The following is a 6,649-nucleotide window of genomic DNA, read 5'->3' on the forward strand; positions in this document are numbered from 1 at the left end:
GGCTTGAGCCTGTTTTTACAGTAAATATAAGTATTCTACCTGCAGAGTTTTTAATGCTGCTGTAGCTGAAAACTAATGCAAGACTGTTGAGTAAGTAAATTATATTTTATGCTTACTTTCCAGTCTGTGGTCTGATTTCTTGGTTAAGAGGGGTAAGGAAAAGGGAAGCTTTACTGTGTTGGATTGCACATACTGGGCCAGTGAGAAGTGGTCATAGTGCCAACTCTCTCTAGCCTGCTGCCCATGCTAAGCCTCCAAGAAAGAGGATACCCTATAAGAGCATCTACTGGATCAGGCCAAAGACCTATCTAGTCCAGCATCTTGTTTCCCACTGTGGCCAACCAGATGCCTCTGAGAAGCCCACAAGGAACACAATAGCCCTCTCTTGCACCTGTTCCCCAGGGGCTGGTATTCCAAGGTATGCTGACTCTGAGACTGGATGTATAATGTATATTGTATAGCCATTAAGGCTAGTCACCATTAAAGGTAAAGGTAAAGGTACCCCTGCCCGTACGGGCCAGTCTTGCCAGACTCTGGGGTTGTGTGCACATCTCACTCAAGAGGTCAGGGGCCAGCGCTGTCCGAAGACACTTCTGGGTCACATGGCCAGCGTGACATCGCTGCTCTGGCGAGCCAGAGCTGCACATGGAAACGCCGTTTACCTTCCCGCTAGAAAGCGGTCCCTATTTATCTACTTGCACCCGAGGGTGCTTTCGAACTGCTAGGTTGGCAGGCGCTGGGACCGAGCAGCGGGAGCGTACCCCGCCGCGGGGATTCGAACCGCTGACCTTTCGATCGGCAAGCCCTAGGCGCTGAGGCTTTAACCCACAGCGCCACCCGCGTCCCATAGTCACCATTAACTTCCATGAATTTATTGGCTCCCTTTTTAAAGCCGTCTGATGCAACACGTCAACAACAATATTACATGATTGCCATTTTGTATCCCTGCTGAAATATGGTTTGAAGCTCAACATCAAAAAAACAAAGATCATGGCCACTGGTCCCATCACCTCCTGGCAAATAGAAGGGGAAGGAGGCAGTGAGAGATTTTACTTTCTTGGGCTCCATGATCACTGCAGATGGTGACAGCAGCCACAAAATTAAAAGACGCCTGCTTCTTGGGAGAAAAGCAATGACAAACCTAGACAGCATCTTAAAAAGCAGAGACATCACCTTGCCAAAAAAGGTCCGTATAGTTAAAGCTATGGTTTTCCCAGTAGTGATGTATGGAAGTGAGAGCTGGACCATAAAGAAGGCTGATCGCCAAAGAATTGATGCTTTTGAATTATGGTGCTGGAGGAGACTCTTGAGAGTCCCATGGACTGCAAGAAGATCAAACTGATCCATTCTGAAGGAGATCAACCCTGAGTGCTCACTGGAAGCACAGATTGTGAAGCTGAGGCTCCAATACCTTGGCCACCTCATGAGAAGAGAAGACTCCCTGGAAAAGACCCTGATGTTGGGAAATATGGAGGGCACAAGGAGAAGGGGACGACAGAGGACGAGATGGTTGGACAGTGTTCTCGAAACTACCAGCATGAGTTTGACCAAACTGCGGGAGGCAGTGGAAGAAAGGAGTGCCTGGCGTGCTCTGGTCCATGGGGTCACAAAGAGTCGGACACGACTAAACTAAACAACAACAACAACATCCCTGCTGAAAGAAGGTCCCATCTCGGGCTTCCTTTTTACACCACCACCTGAGCGGAGTTTGCAGTCAAAAGTAGCCAGCGTAGGCACAGCAGAGTTGATTGACACACAAAGGGTGACAAAGTTTTCTGCCATGGATATGCTACAACTAGAGGTGCTTTTTCCTCTCCAAACTGTTGCTTTAAAAGTGTCCATCATCAGCCTGGTAGAGCACATAGTCTGGAGCCAGAGCATCATTGAAATGACAATGGAAATCTAAATCCTCTCAGCAGGAACCATGGCCCTTCCAGCAGTTGGCCCTATCATTTGTAGTTCATGAGAAAGGTCATTCTCCGAGCAGGGCACATTATTAATATTAAAGGGGTAAAGGGGGCCCCTGACCAGTCGCAGACAACTCTGGGGTTGCAGCGCTCATCTCGCTTTATTGGCCAAGGAAGCCAGCGTACAGCTTCCAGGTCATGTGGCCAGCATGACTAAGCCGCTTCTGGCGAACCAGAGCAGTGCACGGAAATGCCGTTTACCTTCCCGCCGGAGCGGTACCTATTTATCTACTTGCACTTTGACGTGCTTTTGAACTGCTAGGTTGGCAGGAGCACGGACCGAGCAACGGGAGCTCACCCCGCTGCAGGGATTCGAACCATTGACCTTCTGATCGGCAAGTCCTAGGCTCTGTGGTTTAACCCACAGCACCACCCACGTCCCTTTATTATTGTTATTATTAGTAGTAATATTATTTAATTATAATTAATAGTATTAATATTATTATTTATTAAATTTATACGCTGTCCTTCACAAGGCAGTTTACAGTACATTTATATTTTTGTGCGGGTTTTTATTACTGCATTTATATCCCACTATTCCTCCAAGAAACCCAAAGGGTGTGCAAGCCCCCCAACCCAATATTCCCCTCACAACAACCCTATGAAGTAGGTTAGGCTGCCAGTTGGTGACTAGACCAAGGTGACCCAGTGAACTTCAAGGCTAAGTGGGGATTTGAATCATGGTCCCTCAGAACCTAATCCGACACCCTCACCACACTAATCTGCATAGAGAAAACTTCAGACTCAGTTCTGCACCATGCTCAGTTAAAAGGATAATGTGGGGGGGGGGAGATTGGGGGGATGTTCTGGGGCTGGGTTTCGGAGACCTACTTCCAAACTAGGTCAGTACACCACCAGCCAGGCTGAAAGCTCTACTGGCCACTGGCCAAGGAAACTTGGCCAGAACCTCCATGTATAGGAGCAAAATATCAGTGCAGGGGTGGTTCACTCACGGTCCTCCAGATATTGCCACCATCCCTAACCAAAGTTGGCTGTGACAGCCAAGGCTGATGGGAGACAGAGTCCAGCAAAATTTGGGCGGCGCCAACATAGAATGGTTGCCTTAGAAAGAATAGTCAGCAAGGCAAAGCTACAACATCCCTGCCTGGAAGATAACGCTGGAGCCCTCTACTCTAGCGGGAAGAATTTTCTTCTTAATATTCTTTAGCTCGGGGCGACTTGTAGCCTGACCCTCCGAGCTCCGCTGCAGGCAAAAGGGTACCTGGGCAGGATGAGACCGTGCTCCTCTGTCTCTCCCGCTGCAGCAGCATTTGTGAGTTATTCTTTTTCTCCTCCAGCCTCTGGGCTTGCAGAGCCTCAACCCAACCGCAGGGTGCTAACAGCACGTTATTATCCAATCTAGTCTTCCCTGGGCTCAGGATCCGGCTGGCAGAAAGAGAGGGGGAGAGAGAGAAAGAGAGAGGGAAAGAAGAGGGGCAGGGACTAATCGGATTGGGAGGGTTTCTCATAATCCCGGCTCGATCTGTTTGTTGCTCCCTCTCCCTCTCCCTCTCTCCCTCCAATATCACTAATGTCATCTCTATTGGCTGCATTAGACAGATGTTCAAAAGCCCCCTCTCTCGCTTAATCTGATCCCTCTGTAATACTTTCACTGCTATTAAAGCCACATGCATCTCTCCCCTCCTCCTCCTCCCCCCACCCCGCCCTATAAGCTTTTACTTTCCCAAGCGGACTTGAGTGGAGTTAGACCGCCTTTTCCAGGCCAAAACGAGATCTGCTGCGCTGGGGAGGGGCGTGTTTGTGTGTGTGGAAACAGACAATCGGATTCCCTCTTCCCTCACATCACACACACACACACACACACACACACACACACACACACACACACACACACACACACTCCACCCCTCCATCTGTCTATGTTTCAGGGAACGCCCGCACACAGGGAATGCCGTGGTCCTCTGCCTTTTCTAGGGTACCGCGCAATTGGCACCTTCCGAAGCGAACGGGAGGGGGAGGAGAAGGAGGACAGCCACGTTCGATGGGTTTCCAATGCCTCCCTCTCGTCCAATGGGAATTCCCTCCGGAGAAACCTATGGGAGAGCAGGCATAGTTGGGGGGGGGACCAACCAAAAGCTGGTGGGCTGTTTGTTTTCGAGTATTTATTTAGAGAAAGTAGTCAAAACAGTTCTTCTGGCCGGAGACTGAAGAAAGAAAGAAAGAAAGAAAGAAAGAAAGAAAGAAAGAAAGAAAGAAAGAAAGAAAGAAAGAAAGAAAGAATACACACACTGAAATTAATGGACATGGTGAAACGGAGTCCATTAAATCCAGTGCGTTCTACTCTGAGTAGAAGCTAGTTGGCTAAAGCCCGCAGGATATGGCAGACTTAAGGGGAATAAATGTGCAAGAATTGGATAGTGCAGAGTCACAACGTCGGATCTATAGGGGGGGGCAAATATACTCACCCCCTAATTGCTCGATTACTTTTCTCCCCTCCCTCCCCCTCCTTGCCCACTTAACCCCTTCGCTCCCCACCAGCTTCGCGCGCTCTCTTCCCTTTTGGGTACCATTCGCATCCTTTCCTGGGTCTGAAGCCCACAATAAGGCAGACTTCCACTGGCCTGAGCTGCTCTTCCTGCGGACGCACCGCCTCCACCGATTCCGCCCCATTAGAGAGGTCCCTCCGCAGCCTGGGGGTGGCTTTCCGGCGCAGGCCAGGAGCAGGAGGGGATCTTTGGGCGGAGGGGGCGTCTTCCTTTTCCTTTGCTGCCCAGAGCGGCCGAAATGGAACACAGCTGGGGAGTTGCCATCTCTTCTCCCTCTATGTTGAGGGATTTTTCCCCCTTCCTCCCCCGCCCTCCCTGCAACTATTGTCCGCCGCAGTTCACTGAACGTGCAAACTGAAAGCAGATGCACCGAAGATAAGAGGCTCTATGGCGAGGGGAGCGGCGAAGGGATTAATTGGGATGATTTACCACTGAAAGAGTAGAAAGAGGGGGTGGGACTACGCGACATAAAAACAAATAAATAAGCGCATTATTATTATTTTTATTCTGCATATGAGGAGAGAGGGAATAGATAGATGGATTCCTGCTCAGATCGGACAGCGTTTTCTTTGCGCCGGGACAACGATCGATCAGAGGAGAAATCTTTAAATCAGCGTCGGTGTCAGAACAAATCCAAATAATGCTTCAATTATTTCAATCAATAAAGCATTTTAAGCCCGAAAGATCACATCCCTTTAGTGCATTTTTGTTGCGAGCGCCGGAGAGAGTTTTGTTTTGTGGGGTGGTGCGGCTTATTTCAAGTGGGTGGTTTTGGAGTGAATTAGCAGGAGGAGGTGGGGGGGGCAAAAGCAAAAAACCCTACCCGTGACCCTCAAGAACAACAACAACATTTCATTCGGATTTAGAAGATTTGTTATTTATCGAAGGCTTCTCTCTCCCTCTCTCTCTTTAAAAAAATATTCCTCAGTTTATATTATCTCAGTTTTAGATAGAGATAGATAGATTGGATAGATAGATAGATAGATAGATAGATAGATAGATAGATAGATAGATAGATGATAGATAGATAGATAGATGATAGATAGATAGATATAGATAGATAGATAGATATAGATGATAGATAGATGATATAAATATAGACTGATAGATAGATAGATAGATAGATAGATAGATAGATAGATAGATAGATAGATGATAGATAGATAGATAGATATAGATAGATATCAGCTTTGAAGGACGTTTTGGGTTGGCTTTGGTTAACTATCACCCCCACCCCTTGTAATCGTATAAGCCCGCATGGTGGAGGGGAGGGCTGGAGATGGGGGGGTCTCCCTCTTAATTCCTCACCCCCCAGTTCTTTGTATCCAATCAGCAGGTGCATTCTGAGGTCACTGGTGGTTGAATGGATTTCCCCTCTTCCTCATCCCTGCTCCGCTCCCCCCCCCCAACTTGTATTCGTCCTAAGTAGATGATACTCGAAACATTTTCCAGGGGTTGTATTTAATTTAAAATAATGATGGGAAGGGGGTGATGGGGGAGATAAAATAGAAGTAGCCTGTGCTAACCCAAGCAAAGAGAGATGCGTGCTTGGGAGGAGAGATCCTCTGTCGCTTACCCCGCTTTAAATCCAAATTTGCGCCATCTCTCTCTCTTTCTCTCTCTCTGTAAACAGTTAGATCCAGTTAAAGGGAAGCGACAGAGTTAAAGGAACCAGAGGCATTTCACTCCCCTTTCGCCATCTCTGCAACAACTCAGTGGCTTGCTTGTTTGTAAATCTCCCCCCCCCGCAAATAATTCCTCCTAACCATTACAAAAAAAGAATAATAAAAATCCTCTCCCCTTTGTTGCTTTCCAATCGCCCCGTATGGCTCCATCTGGCTGATATAAACGAATAATCCCTCTTGATACCATTTCTAATCCATTTCTTCTTCTTTTTCTCCTGCCCACCCCCCATCAGAATTGAAAGTGGAGGGAGGGATTAATAATCGTCAAACATGGAAACGACTCCCCCGCCCCATTCATCTCTCAAAACAATCGGATCGGGGTTGCTCCGAATTAAACAGATGCCCCGCCGCCCCTCACCCGCTCCTGCACTCTCACTTCCCATAATTTAATATAAGGCGGGGAGGCGGGGGAAAAGAAAGAAGTTGAAAAAGAACCATTTCCCTGCTGTTGAAAATAACGATGACGACGATCATAATAACTGCCGCTGTC

The 6,649-nt window shown here is 48.0% G+C and overlaps 1 long non-coding RNA gene across 1 annotated transcript; it reads left to right on the forward strand.

Annotated features, from left to right (window-relative positions):
• Window positions 1-852: 852 nt before the first annotated feature.
• Window positions 853-1,949, forward strand: LOC309380405. Its single transcript, XR_014172911.1, has 3 exons — window positions 853-958; window positions 1,665-1,836; window positions 1,877-1,949. It is a non-coding gene; the product is annotated as an uncharacterized lncRNA (long non-coding RNA).
• Window positions 1,950-6,649: the final 4,700 nt, after the last annotated feature.

Source organism: Podarcis melisellensis, assembly GCF_964234715.1.
Source record: "Podarcis melisellensis genome assembly, chromosome: 11".
Classification (NCBI taxonomy): Eukaryota; Metazoa; Chordata; class Lepidosauria; order Squamata; family Lacertidae; genus Podarcis; species Podarcis melisellensis.